The following is a 23,609-nucleotide window of genomic DNA, read 5'->3' as shown; positions in this document are numbered from 1 at the left end:
CAGCTCTGAGTCTCAGTTTCCCATTTAGCCAACCCCTGCCTCACTGGGGTTCCTTTTGGCTGGGCCTCCTGCTCAGTCCGCAGCCTTGCTGTGGGTTCTCTCCATTCGCCTGTCTTACTGGTCTGGTTGGTCTAGTTGACTGTTTCTTTAATTCCTTGGTTGTCAGAGTTCCATCCAGTTTGATTTTCTGGCACTTCTGGTTGTTTATTGTTTTTAGATTGGTTGTTATCCTTTTGGTTGTGCAAGGAAGCAAAGGGTTTCTACCTATGCCTCCATCTTGACCGAAATTCCTGAAACATCTGTACTTTTGACCTTGCCGTGAGCAACTATGTAGTTGCGACACTCCCCAGAGTGGCAGCCAGAGCATTGAGTGTCCCAGCTTTTCTGGACCAGTGCTTTCTAGTTGGGGTATCATGGGAGGGAGTCTAGACTCTCATTCCTGGGCTACTTGAGGAAAAAGTTGGATGATGCTAAAAACCCAATTTGAATCCCAGTCAAGTAAGTTCTCAGGGGGACTATTTGAGGTCTTGAATCAAATGAATCACTTGTATTCTTGAATCACTTGTATTCTATTGCAGAATACAAGTCAGACATTTTCCTGCCCAAGGCTGGGTATTCAGCCATGGCTTAGAAATCAGGCACCCCCAGTGGGTCATTTACTTCTCATCAAGACTGAGTTACAATGTGCTGTGCCCATTTCTAACTGCCCATCTGTTCTCCTCTTTGGAGAATGGCTAGAGTACAGGTGTCTCTTGCTGCCCCAAGCAGACCATTCTTAACTTTCTTTTTGCAGATTCCTCTCTCAGCCCACACCACAAATATAGTATAATTTGTATTATCATATCTAATTTACATTTGAGCAAATCAAGCTGAAAGAATTCGAATGGCCCACATAGTTTGTAAGTGGGGTTTCTGGGGCTTGGATTTTGGTCTCCAGGCTCCAAGGCCATCTTTCCATTGCCCAACCTGGCCTCAGTCTTACTGTGTTATCTGACTTACCAAGCTCCAGTCATAAAGCTCTGTGTTAGTTAAGAGAATGCTGATAGCTGTAACAGATAAACTCTGAAATCTCAGTGCTTTCACACATTTGAGGTTTCTTCTCACTTAGGCAAATGTTTGACAGACACCCTTCCATGCAGTGATGCAGGGACCCAGGTTTCACCCATGTGTATCACATTCAATGCGGTTCCCAAGATCTCTGTGGGGTACCTCCATGGCTTCCATGGCAAGACAGAATGTAGCTGACATACTATTGGAGGATGCAGAAGACAGACAGTACGTTAGGTAGCAATTGTATCCCACTTCTAGGACAGAGGCTACAAATGACAGTGTCTTAAAGAGCATGCTCCTTCTTCCTTTACCTTCTTCACCCTGCTGCTTAGGACATAGATGTGTTGGTAAGCCACCTTGAGCCACGTGGATGAGAGAAACACTTTCATGGCAGAATACAAGAGGCTGAGGCCCTGAATGACTGCATAGAGTAGAGTCACCATGCCAGCTCTGCACTGCCCACCTCCAGACTGTGTGTGGGAGAAATGGATTTCCATCTTATTTAAGCCATTCTGCCCATTATTTTTGTTCACATAGGACTCTTTTCTGCAAATAGTGGCTACAAAAAGAGTTAGCCTAAAGTCCCAGGCCTCAGCACAGAAACTTGTGCTGGGGTGGTGGTGCTGTGCACAAGTTGGTGGTGGCGCACAGCACAGGGAGTAACTCCTTTGGGTACATGATGACATTTTAAAATTGTGGTAAAATATATATAACATAAAATTTACCATTTTAACTATGTTTAAGTGTACAGTTCAATGGCATTCACTACATTCACAATGTTGTACAACTATCATCACCATACATCTCCAGAAGTGAGTTCCCAGTAGGGGGCATGCCAGAGGCAATCACACATCAGTGTTTCTCTTCCTCTCTTTCTCCTTCCCTTCCCCTCTCTAAAGGTAATAGACAAATAAACAAACAAACAAACAAATAAATAAAATAGGCTTGGGCTGCAGCTATCAGAAGCCTTGATTGGGACTTAGAGGACCTGCTTCCAAGATGATGCACTCACATAGCTGTTAGCAAGAAGCCTCAGTTCTTTGCCATGTAGGTCTCTTCATAGGGCTACTTGAGTGTCCTCAGAATATACCAGCTAATTTTCCCAAAGTTAAGTGATCCAAGAGAGCAAAGTGGAAGCTACAATAACTTTTATGACCTATCCTCAGAAATTATACACCATAATTTCTGCAATATCCTGTTGGTCACATAGTGACCATCCTATTCGGTATAGGAGGAGGCTATACAAGATTGTGGATAGCAGGTGAAGAGGTCATTGGGAGTCATCTTGAAATCTGACTACCACTGAAGCTACCCAGATGCAACAACATCTGGGAAATGTAGTCCTGAGGTGGGCAGCCATTTTCCAGCAGTAACTTGACATATAAAAGAGATGATATTTGGTGGACATCTTGGTCATCTTGGCTGTAGAATTCTCTCCCAGAATCTCAGTGTTGTCTCTGACTACTTGTGTGAACTGGTCCTCAGTTTCTCCATCTGCACAATGAATTTGTTCTTTCCTACTACCTGGAAATTAGTACCAATATGTTCTGTCTTGGCTCCAAGACCAAGTCAGAGCCATAGGTGATGCTTATTTGTGTGGGTCAAACCAAAGTCTCAGAAAAGCACTATTTAGGGAGAGGCATCATCAGAAAAGTATGGGTGGGAGCTGAATTCAAGGGCTGGGGCCCAGGAAGCATGTCAGATAAAACACTGGTTTTAGGGTCAGCAACCTGGGGTAAAACACCACTTGAAACTCTGTCCTTGAATGAGCTATTTCACCTCTCAGAGTCCAGTTTCCTATACAACAGGAAAAAAGAACATTGACTTCATACGGTTGTTAGGATTGCTAATCTAATCCAGTGTTTCCCAAACTTGTATTTGCCATATCTATCTCCTTAACATTTTTCCATATTTGTATGCCATGTGTAGTATTATCTAATATTTTCCATATATGTTTAGAATATCTTTATTGATATATAATTCATATATAAAATAATTTACTCATTTAAAGTATATAATTCAGTGGTTTTAGTGTATTCACATAATTGTGCAAGCATCATCACAATCAATTTTTGAACACCCTAATTTTCATTACCCTGTGCCCTTTAGTAGTCACTCCTTATTTTCTCCAACCCAGCCCGGGGAAACCAGGAATCCACTTTCTATTCCTATGGATTTGCCCATTATTGACACTTCATAGAAACAGAATCATAAAACATGTAGTCTTTTTTCTGGCTTTTTTCACTTAGCCTAATGTTTTCAAGATTCATCCATGTTGTAGCAGGTATCAGTATTTCTTTCCTTTTTATGGCTTAATAGTATTCTACTTTATAGATATTCTGCATTTTATTTAATCATTCATCAGTTGATGGACATGAGGCTTGTTTTTAGTTTTTGGCTATTAGGACTAATGCTGCTATGAACATTCATATACAAGCTTTGCATGGACATATGTTTTCAGTTGTTGGGTACGTACGTAGGCATGGAATTGCTGGGTCACATGCTAACTCTATGTTTTATCTTCTGAGGAACTGTCAGACTGTTGTACAAAGCAGCCACACCATTATACATTCTCACTAGCAGTATGTGAGGGTTCTAGTTTCTCCATATGCTCACCAACATTATTATCTCTTTTTTTACAGCCATTCTAATTGATTTTAATTTTCTTTTTTTTATATTAACTCATTTTGCTTATATTCATATTTAAAGGAAAGTTTACATGGTTAGCCTAAGTGAAAAGACAGTAGTATTTACCACAAATGCAGGTAACCCAATCATAACACAACTATTAGAATGACACTCGTCTGGGTATCACATGCTGTCACTGATGTTTACCACATTTAGGGCAACACCAATATTATCTATGACTTAGGGTGTCTTATTAATACCTCTGGCACAGAGTTGATGTTAAGGTGTCATTTTATTATCATTCCAAGTCATAGACAAAGGCATTAGAAGGTCTTTCATGGTGTCTGTATTCTTTTTTTCAGGAGGAGGGTGGGAGGAGATTCAGAGATCAGAAGATTCTTATGAAGAGGAGTCCAGCTAGTGGGAGAGAGCAACCATAGACAACTGAAAACAACCAGAATATGGATGGTGAGAATTTATGAAGTAGAGTTAAATATTACATTTGCCATCAGCATGCCAGCTAGCAGCTATGAGAGTTCAGGGACTCTTTTCTATAGTGTATGTTGCTCTTAATTCTTCTTCACATTCTTACAAGGCATGCTAATGTATAAATGCTTAGAGCATATCCAGGGTACCAACAGGTTGATTTATTTTTAGACACCCCATCTCCTACCAGTGCCCATGTCTCACTGTGACAGCTTAAACACTGTGTGTGAGGAGGGCAGGTCTGGTTGGGGAGTCCTGACCTGGCAGTGGGGACTGAGTTTCAGAGGTGTGTAGAAACTTGTCCAAGTTCACGAGCTCTTAGGTAGGAGACCTGGGCTAAAATTCAGACTCATGATACTCCTAACATTTTTCCTTTAGAAAATTTTTTGGCTTTTTACCTCACCTCCTTGTATAGCAAGATGCCCACAGACTCTTTGCCAGTAAACTGAGACTGCTACTCCAAGTGTGGTTCATGCCAGCAGTACCTGGGAGCCTGTTAAGAATGAAGAATCTCTGGCCCCACCCAGACTTACTGGCCCCACCCAGATTTACTTTAACAAGATTCCCCAGGTCATTCTAATGCACATTAATACATTTTTACATTAGACAGTAGAATGCGTAATTCTAAATTAACACTTCAGAAACCTGGACTAAGAAATTACACTTGGGTTTATTCATCCAAAACCCTTATTTGAGCATCTGCTATGTGCCAACCTCTGGTAAGTGCCAAGCAAGCAGATATGAATAAGTCCCTATTCTGCCATCAAGGAGGTCTCAGCTTAGTCAGAGAGATAGATAAGAAACCAATGATCACAGGCCTCCCATTGACTTTTTTCTAATGGAAATAGTACTTGCGTTATCTATTTTTCTAAAAATGAAATGCTAAGAATTACATAGTGGGTGTTGTGGGTACTGTTGAATGGCTGTTTAACGTGCTTCCCCTTTTGTCTTCTACATCCTTTGGGAAACTCCTCTCCTACTCATTTAAAAAAAATTCAGCCCTGGCTGGTGTAGCTCAGTGGATTGAGCGCGGGCCTGCAAACCAGATGATCATGGTTCAATTCCCAGTCAGGGCACATGCCTGAGTTGCAGGCCAATTCCCAGCAGGGGACACGTGAGAGGCAACCATACATTAATATTTCTCTCCCTCTCTCCTCCCTTTCCCCTCTAAAAGATAAATAAAATCTTTTAAAAAATTCAAAAACATTTATTGAGCACCTTTATATGCCAAGCTCTGTTCTAGATACTGCAGATACAGGATCAAGAAAACAGGTAAGGCCCCTCTTTTCAGGGAGCTTTTCTATATTCTAATGAGGAAAAAGAAATAAATAATATAAAAGAGTAATAAGCATTATGGAGAAAAGTAAAAAAGGGTAACAAGGTCAGGAAAGGGGTCTAATTTTGGTAGAGCTGTTAAAGAGGGCCTCTCTGAAGAGGTAGTATTCTTGTCAAAGACCTGAGAAGAAGCCATTCTTGTGGCAATTCAAAGAATGGCGTTTGGTTAGTTTTAGTGGGGCTGTCACTCAGAGAGCTATGGCTGCCCTATGGCCACAATGATTGGTAAATGGTGAGCATGTAACCCCAAAAAGCCAATCAGAGTCTTCCCTGAGATTGATATGAGAGAACCAGTTGCTAGTGATGCTTTGTGATCTCTAGCAAGTCTCTTCCCTTCTTTGAGCCTCATTTTACTTACTTTTGAAATAGAGGGGTTACACCACATGCCACCTTAGTGTCCTCTACCTCTAATTTATGACTCTCGAACATCAATAAAAAATAAAATAAATTTTAAAAAAGCACCTGGCTTCTTTGAGAGGGAGTCTTTCCTCTCTCTCCCTCTTCAGATATGCTTCAGATAACAGTATTAATAACTGAAGCTGACTCTTAGTTGAAAATGTTGAATGGTCAACTTATGCCCAACAGGGATTCTGTTGTTGAGAAGTTTGAGGAAATCCATCTGCTCCCCACCCCCCGACATTTATTTCACAATTAGAATATGGGAAGAATGACCTGGGCTCAAATTCAAGTTCTGCCTCTTACAGTTGGGTGACCATGAATAAGAATTGTTAACTTTTCTGAGTCTCAGTTTCTTCATGTGAAAAGTGAGTATTGTAATAATATCCATCTCATAGGATCCTTTTGAGAAGTAACTGAGCTGCCACATGCACCTCTAATTCCCAGGGTTTGTGATTTTTGGATCAGTGTCCACTTTCCCCACTAAACTATAAGCAGCATGGGGACATGAACTGGGACTGATTTTACATGTAGTACAGTTAGCCATCATCATCAGCAGCAGCATCATTATGAAAGTCATTATTGATTTCTGTCTTTTTAAATAGCTGTACAAATCTGTTACCAGAATTGTGGAAAGGCCTGGGCTGAGATAAGACTTTTTGAGGGTCTCTGGTAAAAATGTTGGCTTAGAATACATGGGAATAGCAAAAGAAAAGAGGACAGACATCTGTTTAGTATCTTCAGTATGCCAGTCAGCGTGCAAGGAGCCTTCACATCCAGTGCCCATCAACTCCTTACCACAATTCCATGAAGTCTGTGTGATTGTTATACCCCATTGCGCAAATAAGACATTAGAAGCCCAGGAGGTTAAGAAACTTGCCCAGGGTCACACAGGTAACAGGTGACTCAGATAAAATTTAAACCAACCTGGCTCCACGGGGCAACTTCTCCCCATCTCTTTAAGATGTGGTTCTTCAGAGGGGATAGGAAGAATCCATACCTGGCCAAGAGTCAGAGAGGTGGGTATTCCACGGCAATCAAGGAAGGGAAGGAAAGATCTCACATATAAACTGAGACAGTACTCCTCTATTGAGGGCATGATCTTGGGCTGAAAAACGAAGGTATTTAGCAGCACATCCAAGGAGCTGGGGTCCCATAGTGACCAGAGCTCAAGTATCATTTGCTGAGTGCCACTGCATGCTGTGCTCTGTGTTTAGCTTTACAAGCATTCCCTCAGAGCAATGCCAGGCATAGGGATGTTATAAGCCAGACCTTACAGTTGGGGAAACTAAGGTTCAGAGAGGTAAAGTTATATAATGGAGGTTATATAGCCAGTAAGGAGCAGAATCCAGGTTTGAATGCTTGTCTGATTCCAAGTGCCTGATTCCAAAGTGCATGCTATTTTATAAAACCAAACAAAATAAAGTAAATGCTGCCTTTCGTAATGCAGGATCTTCAGGGGGAAATCAACAGACAAAAACCAAACAAACAGTAGACAGGGAAAGGAATCTCAAAGTCAATTGGGTATCATCCCTGTGGCTCTCCTCACACTCGGACACACTCCAGGCCCTGTTGCTAACATAGGCAAGTGGGTCCCATTCTATGTGCCTGGGTCCCCAAGGTTCTGTAAAGGCAACGATGGAGTTTCTTGGGCTATTTAAAATATTTCAAAAAGCTTATATTATATAGTTTCCTACATTAGAAAGATACAAACTGACACAGTAATTGCTTTTGTTGAAGGTAGACTTTCCTCCACCCAGGATAGGAGGAGGTCTTGTGCCATAGTTAAATAGACCTATGTGTGACAGTTGACTTTCAGTAAATCATTTCACCTCTCCTAAGCCTCAGCTCTGTTATAAGAGAATGGTAGCATCTATTTCTGAGGCTGCTGGGGGGGGGGTATTATCCATGTTGAGCATTTATCCCAGTGCTTGACAAACATGCACAGTTATGCATGTCCCTATGTGTGTGCAAGAGTGACTCAGGCTAGCTCAAGCTGGTCAGAAGATCTGGCTGACTATTATTTGTCTTTGATTAATAAAGTGTTTAGATTGAGCACGGGCCTGTGAACCAGACAATCGTGGTTCGATTCCCAGTCAGGGCACATGCCTGGGTTGCAGACCAGTTCCCTGCAGGCCAGTTCCCAGCAGGGGACGCATGAAAGGCAACCATACATTGATGTTTCTCTCCCTCTTTCCTTCCCGTCCCCTCTAAAGATAAATAAATAAAATCTTTAAAAAAAATAAATAAAGTGTTTAATAAAGTACTCGGTAATTGCTTTACAAGAGATGGTGGCCTACAGGGGAAAAACATGGGATTTAAAGCCAGGTGGACTAATCTCAATACCAGCCCTGTCACTCCCTAGCTTTGGGATCCTGGGCAATTCAGTTCAGTCCACCTTGCAGAGTCTTGCTCTACCCTTCAAGGGAGGACTTGATACCCAGTTGTGGGGAGGGTAGGAGGAGTGAGATGTGATCAGCAAGCTACCTCCAGCTGTCAGGTCCTGCCGTGTTTGCATTAGCTGGAGAAAACCCCTTTGTGGAGGTCATATCTTTTCCCAGGCAATCTGCATCTAGCAAGTAAGCAAGGTAGGGGTATAAGGGTCCAGCAATTTTGGCCAATTCATGATGCTCCGATGGTCAGGATGGGACCAGAACTAGCTCCAATCCACCAAGGCTTCATCAAGCTTTTTATCAGACTTCCACTTCTCCTTCTGCCAAACCCTCTTTTCAAGATCCTTCACAGGTACTGATCCCTAACAAGCATTTGGCACTCTAAACTCAATCTGGCCATCTACTTTTACAGCACCCAATCTCCCATATCTGGTGCTAGGGCTGGTCTGAGTAAGCAGGTTGTAAGATGTGCTGTTAGATCTAGATTATTCATGGCCTGGATGTCAAGAAGGCCCAATAAGCAGTGGCTGACTGAGGAGAAACAGTGCAATTGTTAAAACTGCCATTAGTGGGGAGCTGGGAGGGTGGGCCTATGGAAGGAAATGCACTAGGAGGAATGATACCTCAGGTGTTTAACAGTGGGGAGAACACAATGGGATAAATGAGACTGATGGCTGTGGTAAGCAGCTCTGTACCAAGGGTCTGCAAACTTTCCTCAAAGGGCCAGATAACAAATATTTTACACTTTGCAGCCCATACAATCCTTTGCAACAACTCACCTCTGCTATAGTATTGCAAAGCAGCCATAGACAGTATGTAATCAAATAAAGCTTTATAAAAACAGTCCATGGGCCGGATTCAACCTGTGGGCTATACTTTACTGATTCTTGCTCTGTAGAAAAAATAATGAACAGTTAAGGATTGGACAAGTGAAAGCCAGTGTTCCTTTTTGGTGCTTTCAAAAAAGCTTTCATTTTTTTTTTCTAGTAGGAGAATGAAGAAAGTTGAGGACAAAAGTCAAGACCCCAGAACATGATAGAGTTAATTTTAAAGACAGTTACATGGCCAACCAAGGCAGGTCTGCTATGTTAAGATCGTTGCCATTGATCTCCAGGGGGAAAAGTCCTGTTATCACACTGCTGTCTATCCATGCTGTTTGTTCCTCCTGCCTATGAAAGTTTTCCCTATTGCTCCTCTCATGGCAGGCTCCTTCTCACCCTGTAGCTTTCAGCTAAATTTCTCTTCTTCCAAGAAGCCCTCCCAGACTGTCCACATTCTCTTTCCAGCATTCCTTTGGTTTCCATCACAGCACTTTCCACATAGTAAGTCAGCCTTTTCTCTGAAGCGTGACATACAAAAATGTGCAAGTCTTTATTATAAAGCTGGGTGAATTTCCACAGGATGAGCCCTTCATAACCAGCACCCAGATCAAGCGACAGTGTTGTCCGTCAATAGAGGCCCCCTCCCAGTCACTACCACTCCTGAGGGACTACTACCCTGGCTTCTAACACTGTATGATCACTCTTCCCTGTTTGTGAATTTTACAGAAGTGGAATCCTATTTCTATAGGTACTTTTATGTCTGGCTGGTACTTTTACCCAGCAATACTGCAGTGAGCTTCATTCATGTGGTCGAATTTGTTCTTATGGTGTGAATACACTGCAACATACATGTTCTGCAGCTGTACATTTGAGTTGTCTCCACTTTGGGCTATTAGGAATAGTCTGTTATGACCATATTATGTCTTTTGATGGATGTGTGCGCATACTCCTGTTGGGCATATTCCTAAGAAGCTAGATCATAGAGTCTATGTATATTTGGTTGAGTAGATTTTGCCTAAGAGTTTTCAGAACGGTTATATAATGAACACTTTTACCAGCAATGTGTGAGAGTCCTTTTGCTCCACATTCATATCAACACAGTATTTTCTACCTTTTAAATTTTAGCCATTCTGTTGGGTGTGTAATGGTACTGTATTGTATTTTTAATTTACATTTTTATATTTCTTTGATGAGTAATGATGTTTCGCACCTTTCATATGTCTATTGGCTATTTAGATGTTCTTTGTGAAATGCCTATTCAGGTGGTTTGTGCCCTTTCCCCTTTGGTTTTTTGTCTATTTTATTTACTTGTAGGCATTTCTATTAAATTTTGTATATCAGCCTTGTATTGCAAATATCTTTTCCCACTTTGTGGCTTTCCTTTTTAGGATCTCAACTTTAATGTTGTATGGTTTTGTTTTCAGTGTAAGAACTCTTTGCATACTTAAGGGCATAGAGATATTTTCTTATGTTTTCTCCTAAATGTTATGTTGTTTTACCTTTCACATTTAGATCTATGCTCCATCCATAATTTATTTTTGTGTGTTATATGAGGAAGGAGGCAGAGATTTTTTTCCATGTAGTTATCAAATTGCTCTGGCAATTTCCTTACTAGATACAGGGCTATTTAAGAGATATGTTTATTCTTAAGTAAGCATTGGTAATTGGTGTCTTTCAAGGAATGTATTTAATTAAAGTTGTGGAATTTATCGATATAGATTATACATAATATTTTCTATTAACCTTTACTGTATGTAGTGTCTGTAGTCATGCTCCTTTCACTCCTGATATTAAAAATGTGTGTCACTTTTTTTCTGCTGATTAGTCTAACTAGTGGTTTATTAATTTTAATATTTTCTTTTATAACCAGTCCTTTATTTTCTTTATTATTTTTCTGTTATATTTCATTGGTTTTTAATTGTTCTCTATTTTTTTCTGGTTATTTTAGGTATAAGTTTCTGTTCTAATTCTAATTCTTAGTTCAAATAAATTTGAATAGAATGATAAGTTGGAAACCAGGTCATTAATATGACAGTCTTCTTTTCTAATATAAGCATGTATTACTATAAATTAATTTTCCTATAAATATAGTTTTAGCCCCATCCCACAAATTTTGATATGTTGTGTTTTTATTTTTATTCAGTTCAACATATTTTGTAATTTTCCTTGTAATTTCTTCTTTGATCCTTAAGTTAATTGTGTGTTGCTTAGTTTCCTATACTGAATGATTTTTCAGATATTTCTCTTACTGAATTCTGACTTCTATTATAGTTCAATGGAACACTTTATATTATTAAATCTTTTTAAATTTATTGCTTTTTATATTGATCCTGTATCTAGTGACTTTGAGAACTTCACTGTTTAATTTTAATTGTTTGCTTTACCTACAAGGTATGAGCAAGATTCTGAGAATCCTTATCTTGTTTCATAAAGAGTGCAATAACTAAGACATTAGCTGCACATAACTTCTATGTTCTCATTATCTCCTTAAAGAGACTCCTTTCTCTTTTTACTTTATTTTTTATTTAAAAAATTATTGTATTTTTTATTACCATTTAGTCCCCTAATATCCTCCCTACAATCACTGCATGGTTGTCCGTGTCTTGTGAGTCTTTCCTTTCTTATTCAAACCCTTCACCCTCTAACCTCCACCCTGGTTAGCTGTCATCCTGCTCTGTCTATAAGTCTGTCTCTATTTTGCTTGTTAGTTCAGTTTGTTCATTAGATTCCACATATGAGTGAAATCATATGATATTTATCTTTCTCTGACTGGCTTATTTCATTTAGTATAATGTCTCCAGGTCCATCCATATTATCACAAAAGGTAAGATTTTCTTTTTTATAGCTAAGTCATATTTTATTGTGTAGCTGTCCCATAGTTGTTTTATCCACTCACCTATTAACGGACACTTGAGGGTAGCTTCCATAGCTTGGCAATTATATATAACACTGCTATGAACATGGGGGTGCTTATGTCCTTTTGGATTCCTTTGGATATATTCTCAGAATTGGGATTGTTGTGTCAAAAGACAGGTCCATTTTTAATTTTTTGAGGTATCTCCATACTGCTTTCCACAGTGGCTACACCAGTCTGCATGCCCACCAACAATGTGGTAAAAGGATTCCCCTTTCTCCACATCCTTGCCAGCATCTACCGTTTGTTGATTTATTGATGATAGATATTCTGACAGGTGTGAGGTGATATTTCATTGTGATTTAAATTTACATTTCTTTGATGATCTGTAATGTGGACCATCTTTTCATATGTCTATTGGCCATCTGTATGTCCTCTTTGGAGAAGTGACTATTGAGGTTCTTTGCCTATTTTTTAATTAGGTTGTTTGTGGTTTTGGTGTCGAGTTTTGTAACTACAAATTCTGGGTATTAGACTTCTGGCCAAGATGGAGGTATAGGTAGATATACTTTACCTCTTTATACAACCAAAGAGACAACAAATTTAAAAACAAAAAATAACCAGAAGTGCCAGAAAATCAAACTATATGGAAGTCTGACAACCAAGAAGTGAATGAAGAAACATGCATTCAGACAGGTAGGAGGGGCAGAGACAGGCAACTGGGGAGGAGAGGACAAATAGCAAGGCAGTGGCTGGAGGACCAGGCAGGTGAGGTGGTGGCTGGAAGACCAGAATGGTTAAGGTGGTGGCTGGTGGACTAGGTGGTTCCACATTTGCATGCAGAAAACCAGGAAGAACAACTGGGGGGCCAGAGTGTGCAACTGGTGTGGGGAAAAAAAACCCAAGACCTCTGGCAGTAAAAATCTGTGGGGGTTGTGGTGGCAGGAGAAACTCCCAGCCTCAAGGAGAGTTCTCTGGAGAGACCCATAGGGTCCTAGAACATACACAACCCACCCACCCAAGAATCACCACCAGAAGGGCCATATTTGCTTGTAGATAGCAGAGGAAGTGACTGAAAGCCAACAGAGAGCCAAGCATGAAGCATTGTTCCCTCTGAGACCCTGCCCCCATATACAGTGCCACAACACAACAACTTGGGTAGCCCCACCCTGGAGAATACCTAAAGCTCCACCCCTTACATCATAACAGGGCTGCAAGACCAAAAAAAAGGCCCTAATGAAAGAACAGATCAAAGTTCCAAAAATAGAACTAAGCAACAAAGAGATAGCCAACCTATCAGATGCACAGTTCAAAATACTGGTAATTAGTATGCTCACGAAGTGGTTGAATATGGTCACAAAATGGAGGAAAAAATGAAGGCTATGTGAAGAGAAATGTACAGGGAAGCAACAACAGTTAAGGGAAGGAAACTGGAACTCAAATCAACAGTTTGGAGCAGAAGGAAGAAATAAACATTCAACAAATATTGAATGAAGAAACAAGAATTTAAAAAGTGATGAGAGGCTTAGGAACCTTGGGGACAACTTTAAATTTTACAACATCTGAATCATAGGGGTGCCAGAAGGAGAAGAGGAAGAACAAAAATTGAAAACAAATATTGAAGGAGAACTTCCCTAATCTGGCAAAGGAAATAGACTTCTGGGAAGTCCAGGAAGCTCAGAGAGTCCCAAAGAAGTTGGACCCAAGGAAGCACACACCAAGGCACATCATCATTATATTACCCAAGATTAAAGATAAGGAGAGAATCTTTTTTCTTTTTTTTATTAATTATGCCATTACATTTGTTCTATTCCTCCACCCTGTTCCCTTCCACCCTGCACACTCCTCCCCCCACCATTCCCCCCTTTAGTTCATGAACACGTGTCTCGAGTTCTTTAGATTCTGTATTTCCCCTACTATTATTACCCTCCCCCCTATCTATTTTCTGTCTACTGTCTATGTTACTTATTTTCTGTACCTTCTCCCCTCTTCTCCTTCTCCCACTCCTCTGTTGCTAATCCTCCACATAATCTTCATTTCTGTGGTTTACTCCTGATCTAGCTGTCCTCTTAATTCGCTTTTGTTTTAGGTGTGGTTGTTGATAACTGTGAGTTTGCTGTCCTTTCACTGTTCATCTTTTTTATCTTCTTTTTCTTAGGTAAGTCCCTTTAACATTTCATAGAATAAGGGCTTGGTGATGATGAACTCCTTGAATTTGATCTTATCTGAGAAGCACTTTATCTGTCCTTCCATTCTAAATGAAAACTTTGCTGGATAGAGCAATCTTGGATGTAGGTCGTTGGTTTTCATGACTTGGAATACCTCTTTCCAGCCCCTTCTTGCCTGTAAGGTCTCTTTTGAGAAATCTGCTGACAGTCTGATGGGGACTCCTTTGTAGGTGACTGTCCCCTTAGCTCTTGCTGCTTCTAGGATTCTCTCCTTCATTTTAATTTTGGCTAATGTAATTATGATGTGCCTTGGTGTGTTCCTCCTTGGGTCCAACTTCTTTGGGACTCTCTGAGATTCCTGGATTTCCTGGAAGTCTATTTCCTTTGCCAGAACGGGGAAGTTCTCTTATTATTTGTTCAAATAAGGTTTTTACTCGTGACTGTTCCTCTTCCCCTTCTTGTACCCCTATAATTCGAATGTTAGAACATTTAAAGATGTCCTGGAGGTTCCTAAGCCTCTTCTCATTTTTTTGAATTCTTGTTTCTTCATTCTTTTCTGTTTGGTCATTTTTTCCTTCCTTCTGGTCTACTCCCTTGATTTGAGTCCCAGTTTCCTTTCCATTACTATTGGTTTCCTGTGCATTACCATTCAATTAGTTTAGCCTTCATATGTTCTTCTAATTTGTGACTAAAATCAACCAGTTCTGTGAGGATCCTGATCAGCAGTGTTTTGAACTGTGCATCTGAAAGTTTGGCTATTTCTTCATCGCTTAGATTTATCGGCTCTGGGGCTCTGAGTTGTTCTTGAGCCATGTTTTTATCTCTTTGCGCATGTTACATATGAGGAGCGGAGCCTTAGTTGTTTACCAAGGTGGGGCCACCCAGGTTGCTGGTTTGTGACGCTGTATGTGGGGGAGGGGTCAGAGAGGGAGCAATGGCGGTCCTCTCTGCTCGCCCAGTCCATCCCACCACTTGCCCCCGCCTGTTTATCTGAACAGAAATGTGTGAGCCTGCCGCCCAGCGTTGTGCGGTCTCAATGCTCACCTCTTCACTGGTTTATCTGCATGCAAATGCTCGACCGACCACAGACAGCCAGCTGCACCTCTTCCCTGTGTCCGCCCATAGCTAGCGCACACCTGAGATCTGTGCCCTTGGCTGCCTGCTCACCGCCCTGGTCAGGGGGAATCTTTTTGGCCAAGCAGCTCCACTGCTGGCTTTGCCCCTCTTACCGGTTTAGCTGAGCCTTTCATTGTTTTCAGACTCCATATTGTCAATTTTCTGTGTAGTTTGGTTGTGTTTATTATTGTTAAAACTTTGTTGTTTTTAGATTTGGTTGTGCGAAGATGCAAGGTGTTTCCACCTACGCCTCCATCTTGGCGGAAGTCTGACCAGGAGAGAATCTTAAAAGTAGCAAGAGAAAAGGAGACAGTTACCTACAAAGGAGTTCCCATGAGACTATCCACTGATTTCTCAAAAGAAACCTTGCAGGCAAGAAGGGGCTGGAAGGCAGTATGTGAAGTCATGAAAGGCAATAACCTACATCCAAGATTACTCTATCCAGCAAAGCTATCATTTCAAATGGAAGGGCAGATGAAGTGCTTCCCAGATCAGATCAAGTTAGTTAAAGGAGTTCATCATCACCAAGCCCTGATTATATGAAATGTTAAACGGACTTATCTAAGAAAAAGAAGATGATCAAAAACACAAACAGTAAAATGACAAGAAACAACTATCAACCACCAAACCTAAAAAAAAAAAAAAATGAACTAAGCAAACAACTAGAACAGGAACAGAATCACAGAAATAGAGATCACATGGAAGGTTATTAGTGGGGAGGAGGAGGAAGAAGAATTGGGGGACAGACACAGGGAATAAGAAGCATAAATAGTAGGTACAAAATAGATGGGAAGAGGGGGGCTAAGAATAGTATGGGAAATGGAGAAGCCAAAGAACTTATATGTAAGACCTATGACACTAACTAAGGGAGGGGAATGATGGTGGGAAGGGGGTACATGGAAGAAGGAAATAAAGGGAAGAAAAATGGGACAACTGTATTAGGATAATCAATAAAATATATTTAAAAGATAAATTTTGTGTATTAACCCCTTATCAGACGTATCCAGCAAACATGTTCTCCCATTCTGTGCGTTGTCTTTTTATTTTGTTGTTTTCCTTTGCTGTGCAAAAACTTTAGTTTGATGTCGTCCCATTTGTTTATTTTTTGTTTTGTTTCTGTTGCCTGGGAGAGTTATCCAATAAAATATTGCTACAAGCAATGTCTGAGATTTTTCTGCCTATGTTTTCTTCTAGGAGTTTTGTAATTTTGGCTCTAAGATTTAAGTGTTTAATCCCTTTTGAATTTATCCTTGTGTGTGATGTAAAAAGGTGGTTAGTTTCATTTTTCTGCACATTTCTGTCCAATTTTTCCAACACCATTAGTTGAATAAATCATTTCTCTTTTAATGCTAATATATTTTTATTATTAATAGGTGTTAGTTTTATCAAATATTTTTGATAAATTTTGGGATATATGATTTTTCTGTTTTTGTGGTGAAGTATATTGATTGATATTGAATATTAAATCATTCTGGCATTTTTCAAATAAAATCCCCTCAGTCATGATATATTATCCTTTTAAAGATATATTACTGTATTCAGATTCAATGCAATACCTATTAAAGTACCAATGGCATATTTCACAGACATAGAACAAACACTTCAAAAAAATTTTTTTATTAATTTTATTTAGTTATTTTTCAAGTACAGTTTTTTGTCTGTTTTTCCCATCCCAGCCTCCCCAAAAATTTATATGGAACCATAAACAACCCCGAATAGCAGCTGCACTTTTGAGAAAGAAGAACAAAGTAGGAGGGATCACAATACCTGATATCAAACTGTATTACAAGGCCACTGTAATCAAAATAGCCTGGTACTGGCATAAAAACAGGCACATAGACCAATGGAACAGAACAGAGAGCCCAGAAATAAACCCAACTCTACAGTCTATTAATATTTGACAAAGGGGGCAGTAACATAAAATGGAGTAAAGATAGCCTCTTCAACAAATGGTGTTGGGAGAACTGGACAGCTACGTGCAAAAAAATGAAACTTGAGCACAAACTTTCACCATACACCAAAATAAATTCAGAGTGGATAAAAGACTTAAATATAAGCTGTGACACTATTAAAGTTCTAGAGGAAAACATCGGCAAGAAAATCTCAGATATTTCATGCAACATTTTTACTGATATGTCCCCTAGAGCAAGGAATATAAAGGAAAGAATAAACAAATGGGATCTCATCAAAATAAAAAGCTTCTGCGTGGCTAAAGAAAAAAGTATTAAATTAAAAAGACAACCAACTGTATGGGAAAACATATTTGCCAATGATACCTCAGACAAAGGTTTAATCTCCAAAATATACAACTTACACGACTCCACTCTAAGAAGACATCTAACCCAATCAAAAAATGGGAAAAGGACTTAAACAGACACTTCTCCAAGGAGGACATACAGAATATCCAGAGACACATGAAGAGATGCTCAATATCATTAGCTATCAGAGAGATGCAAATTAAAACCACAATGAGATACCACTTTACACTAGTCAGGATGGCTATCATAAACAAAGCAACAAACAACAAATGTTGGAGAGGTTGTGGAGAAAAGGGGTCCTTAGTTCACTGTTGGTGGGATTGCAGACTGGTACAACCATTATGGAAAACAGTATGGAATTTTCTCAGAAAAATAAAAATTGACCTGCCTTTTGACTTAGCAATTCCACTGCTAGGATTATATCCTAAGAATCCTAAAACATCAATTTCAAAGAACCTATGCACCACAATGTTCATAGCAGCACAATTTACAATAGCCAAGAGTTGGAAGCAACCTAGGTGCCTGACAGTAAATGAATGGATCCAAAAATTGTGGTACATATACACAATGGAATTCTATGCAGCAGAGAGAAAGAAGGAGCTACTACCCTTTGCAACAACATGGATGGAACTGGAAAGCGTTATGCTGAGTGAAATAGGCCAGGTGCTGAAAGACAAATACCATATGATCTCACCTTTAACAGGAAGCTAAACAACAAAACAAACAAGCAAACAGAATAAAAACAAAGACACTGAAATAGAGAACAAGGGGACAGTGACTAGAGGGGAGAGGAAAGGGAATTTAAGGGGGAAGGGGGGAGGGATTTGGAGGAACAAATGTGAAAGATGCAGGGATGAGAGCTGGGGCGGGGGTGGAGATGGAAGGGAAGTAGAGAGCATGGGATGGGGGGGCTGGGATGGGAGAAATAGACAAAAAACTGTACTTGAAAAATAACTAAATTTTAAAAAAAGAAAAAAATAAAGATATTGCTGTATTCAATTTGCTAATATTTTTGTAGGATTTTTTAAATTTAAATTATTTTTGATTTTTTTATTTTTAGAAGGGAAGAGGGGCAGAAAGGGAGGAAAGACACATCAATGTGAGAGGGAAACATCAATCGGTTGTCTCTCATATGCACCCCACCAGAGGCTGAACCTGCAACCTAAAGCATGTGCCTTGATTGGCGATTGGACTGGCAACCTTTTGTTTTGTGGGATGATACCCAACCAGCTGAGCCACACCAGTCAGAGCTGTATAGGAATTTTTACATTTCCATTCATCGACAATATTGGCCTATAGTAGTTTTTTTTTTTAATCCTCATTTGTTGATTCCAGGTTGATGATGGTCTCAAAATAAAATGTTAAGAAACATTTCTTTTTTATTTTTGCCACATGTTGATGTAAAATTGGTATTTTCAATATGTAGAAGTTGTCCTTTTTAAAATATCTTTTTAAAAAATCCTTAGAGAGAGAGGGGAAGGGAGGGAGAGAGAAAGAAACATCAATGTGAGAGAAATAGCAATTGGTTGCCTACTGTATGCATCCCAGCCAGGGATCAAACCTACAACCTCCGTATGTGTCTGACCGGGATGAAACTTGTAACCTTTTGGTGTACAGATGACACTCCAACCAACTGAGCTACCTAGCCAGGATGAAGTTGTCCTTTAAAAAAAAAAAAAGAATATAGGGCTATTTAGATTTACTATTTCTTCCTGTTTTTATTTTGACAAGTTGTGTTTTTCAAGGAATAATGGCATAGAAGTTCCCCTTTTAGCACAGCCCTATGAATGTCAAGTAAGGCAAAGAGTGTTTGCTCTAGCATATCAACACACCCATTGATACTAATGGGTAAGGCCAGGGAAGTCATCCCAGACTTTGGAGAAAAAAGTTGGTAGTATGTGACAACACTTTCTATGAAGTTAAGTGTATATTTAAAAATAGTTGGTTTTTAGCAAGGTAAGAACATATTTTAGAATGCCTGAAGTACTCTTTTGCTAAGCCTATCTGTTGTGCTAAGATGGGGTAGAAACCGTAGGTTGCTAGTAGTCTCCCAGGGTCCAAGGAAAACTGTTGTACATATTTCCACTACCAAGTCCAGAATGGTGAGGAGTTGGGCTGCTTTTGGGTGGTGACACCTCACTGGAAACCAGACCAAAAGCTTCCTGGAAGCTGAGGCGAGGGAAAATAGTGCATGAATCAGAAATCAGAAAAATTCTTCAGAATCTGGGCATGAAGCTAGAGATAGCAGCAAAGTCAGGGTCAGAAACTGAGTGGGGGCCAGGCAGGGCCACAAGCCCCTGAGCTAAAGTCACCACCTCCTAAATGAGGGCACTCTGGCCCCTGACTAGTAGTTTGCTGGTCCCTCCCATGTTAGGGACCACAGGCTGTCCTGTTTTCCCAGAATCACCACACAAGCCACCATTTCTGGCTAGGTAGGGCAGATGTTGAGACATTGATTTACCCAGTTGCTCATCTTGGGTCACAGCTGAGGTATCAGGGCCCTGGGACTTCCAGACTAGTGAACAGAAGCCTTCCCTCCCTGCCCTTTCATCATCTTATCCTCGTTCGTTCTTTCTTTTTTCATAGCTTCATATTTTTTCTCCCCTCTCATCATGACTGCTTTTTCTTTCCTGTTTTTCTTCCTTCTCTCTGCCTTTCCTTCATGCCTGTCCACCCCTTTCTCTCCACTTTTAACACAGGTTTCTTCTACTCCTTCCTCCAGGCCTCTTGTCAGGTGGAAATAACCTTGGAGGTGGTTTCTAGGACAGTAGACTAAAATGGCGATAGAAAGGCACACTAGGTGTTGTTGGAGCTGAAAAGAGAATGAAACAAAAATTCAGATTAATAGATGTCAAGCCACAGATCTTTTAGGTATAGCCAGCCTTTCCTATCTGGGAAGGAAGAACCAGTATCTTTCTGGCCCTGTAAGGGAACTTAATGATAGTGAATGAGGTTTTCCCTTTGGGACAGGGAAGGGGTACATACTTCTGGTGCTGTGCACATAGAAATCAGGAAAAAAAAAGAAATCAAGAGAATCATTACCCAGAATTGGTGCAGGTTGGGCAGGGGTTGGGGGAGGGAGGCAAATGTCCTTCTAGAGCCAAAGGTCCCTCTTCAAAGTGGAAGCACCAGGCATGTGATTAGAATATTTTTAAAGGCTATTGATTTGAACCTTTGGAGCATTTGGTATTATGTACCCAAGACAAACAACAGACCAGAAATCGCTGGAAAACCAAACTCACTGCCCTTGCCAAGGGAGCAGTGACACATGCCTGCAATTATGAAAATGCTCACTAGGAGAAGTAGTGGTTACTGCAGATTTTGGGCAATAGAGTCAGTGTGTGTAAGATTACACATGCACACACACACACACACAATCAAAACAATAGCAAATGTTATTCAACGAGTATAAAGTAATAGATTTGATAATTATTTAAAATAAGATAGGAGAAATTCCAGGTTGCACCCTTTCTTGTATTATTAAACTTCAGTTGTTTTCTAACATTGACGTTGGTCCTTGGGATAACATTAGGAAGACACAGTGGCTTTCTGGTCCTCCTTGGTCCTCAGCTGAACTTCTTGCTTTTCTGTGTGGGGACTTCAAATGGATTATTTTAAAAGTCTTTAACTATTCATTTGCTCCTATCAGGTAGAATGAGGTAATTGCCTTTTTCAAACAATTTTAATTTCCTCAAGCTAACTTCCTATGCTAATATCTCTCCTGCTTCATTCCCCCACCCCCTATTCAAATACAAGAACTTTTCTTTCCACCTGAGGACAAGGCCAAATTCTTGTATATGTTATTTTTCAAATACAGTTTTTTGTCTTTTTCTCCCATCCCAGCACCCCCCCTTCCCGTGCTCCCCACCTCCCTCCCATTTCCACCCTCCTTAGTTCTCGTCCCTGTGTCCTTCATATTTGTTCCTCCAAATCCCTCCCCTTTTTCCCCCTTAAATTCCCTTCCCTCTCCCCTCTGGTCACTATCCCCTTGTTCTCTATTTCAGTGTCTTTGTTTTTATTCTGCTTGCTTGTTTGTTTTGTTGTTTAGCTTCCTGTTAATTCAAGAAAGTTTTCTTAAAACCTGGAATTATATATCTGATTTCCTCACATCATGTTCTGCATGACTCCTTTCCTTTTTAATCAGGAGAAGGACCCCATGCATCTATTCCTTACCTTCTCTTTTCCTCCCACTTTTCCAGTTCAGGCTCACTATCACGGAATGCAAAAACAAATTACTTGTTAAAACCCTATTAGCAGGCCCTTGCCCCTGAGGCCTAACATTTTGTATTTTTCTTCCTCTGAATATTTAAAATCTGTTTTAACAAACATTTGAATAACTGGGTTTTTAACCAAAGTTTGAACAATGAGTCTTCTTACATGATTATGCATTCTTGGGAACAGAATTGCTCAGAAGCTAGTAGGCAGTGCAAAACGGCTCCTCTTCTGAGCCAGCTCATTTATTTGCTTGGGACAGTGAATGCACTAATCACAACATATTTGGTTTCCTTTGTAATACTGGAATTTCTTAAGTGTCCTTGGACACTTTCCAGCCCCTCAAATATTAGTCATGCCGCTTGATGTTCAAACAAATCCTGAAGTCAACACTCTCAAACATATCCTTTTCTATTTGCATGGAAATTAGATTTTAAAAACATCAAAATGAAAACAAGTTTCATAGTCCATGTCCATAATACGCCTCTCCATCGGTAAGTGGACTGTAAACTTTGCTTCCAAACAGTAGCCTTCGGTTCCACTAGTTTATGATGCTTGAGAAAGCTAAACAGGAATTGCAAGCTGGTGCAGTTCATTGCCATGGGGAAATTTTTCTCGGTGCAGCTTTGCTGTGTTTCGCTTTGCTCAGGTCTGAATTGAAGTGAAGTACCTTTGGGTCTTTTACCTTGGTGTTTTTATTATATAGTAAACAAAGTAAATCTACATTTGATCTCAAGTCCATAAGATTTGTTTGACTTTTAAAAATCAGAAAAAAAAACCCTAACCATCTTTGGCAATGAATAGAAAAACTCACCGCCAACAATGTGGGCATTAGGAATGATCATATCTCACAGTTTAACCCTATCATTTTTAATCAACTATTTACAAATTTACTGAGCATCTACCTAATATGTACCAAATGCTAGGATATCGAGAGAAATATGATAGTGCTCATGCTGGTAGAAAGAAAGAAAAAGAAAGAAAGACTTATAAAGAGATTTTGATAGAAAGCAATGCATAATAAAAGCAGATAAAAAGTTAGATCTGTGGGAAAGTGGATAACCTTCAAGGGGTGTGAGGAAAGGCTTCACAGAAGAGATAGCAGTTGAAATGTGCCTTGAGTGAGGAGCAGTGTCCTAGCTGGAAGTTGAGCATAGGGCATATGAAAGGGGAGTTTTGGTCAGACATGTGAAGGTCTCCAAATGCCTGGTCAGAAAGTCTGGCATCTGTCCTCCTCACATGCATTGGAAACGTTTATTGATTCATTGATCTATTCAACTGAGTTGTCGGTCCCTGGGTGCCAGGGTTATAGTGGTGTGCTGGGATCTTCCCTTGGCTCCTGCAGGTCCTCCAGGCACCTTTCTTTGAGCCCCTCTGTACCCTGGGAGGCTGACCTGTGTCCTCCAGATTCTGGCTGTAGGTGGCAAATTAGAGGTACTAACAAGAGACCAAAGAGTGAAGGGAGAGAGAGATGGAGTATTTACTGCCCAGTTCCCTCTCTATGGGGTTATAGTGCCTGAATCTCCCATTATATAGTTGCTGCCAATTCACCCTCTCCAGATAGCTCTCTTGGGGTCAATGAAACTGCTCTCTTTCCTTGGCCCCCAGGCCTCATCTGGCAATGACTTCGTGCTGAGACTTGTTCTGGATGCTGCACTATCTTTGTTTCTCTCCTTAGACTCTGCCCATACTGCTCTTACTCTCTTTATGAAGCTTTCCTCAATTACCCAGTTTAGAGTGTGTGCCATCTGTCTGCTCCCAGTACCGTGACTCATAAAAATGACAAATGAAGCCCCAGCTCATGTGCAGCCCATTATCTAGTGCTCCTGAACTTGTGAAAACAGGAGAAAACTGGATTGGATAATTTTATTTTGGGAAAATCACTGGTTGAC

At 40.2% G+C, this 23,609-nt stretch overlaps 1 protein-coding gene across 3 annotated transcripts in view; it reads left to right on the top strand.

The window, feature by feature from the left end:
• The first annotated feature begins 4,040 nt into the window (after positions 1 to 4,040).
• Positions 4,041 to 23,609, top strand: part of ATP2B2 (ATPase plasma membrane Ca2+ transporting 2) — a 494,651-nt gene continuing 475,082 nt past the window's right edge. For all 3 annotated transcript variants that reach the window (XM_053668978.1, XM_053668979.1, XM_053668975.1), the window contains exon 1: positions 4,041 to 4,146. The gene's annotated coding sequence lies outside the window, so the exon portion shown is untranslated. The remainder of the gene's footprint in view (positions 4,147 to 23,609) is intronic.

Source organism: Artibeus jamaicensis, unplaced genomic scaffold (genome assembly GCF_021234435.1).
Source record: "Artibeus jamaicensis isolate MK-2021 breed Jamaican fruit bat unplaced genomic scaffold, CSHL_Jam_final contig_519, whole genome shotgun sequence".
NCBI classification, from domain to species: Eukaryota; Metazoa; Chordata; class Mammalia; order Chiroptera; family Phyllostomidae; genus Artibeus; species Artibeus jamaicensis.
This window is presented reverse-complemented; position numbering and strand designations above follow the sequence as displayed.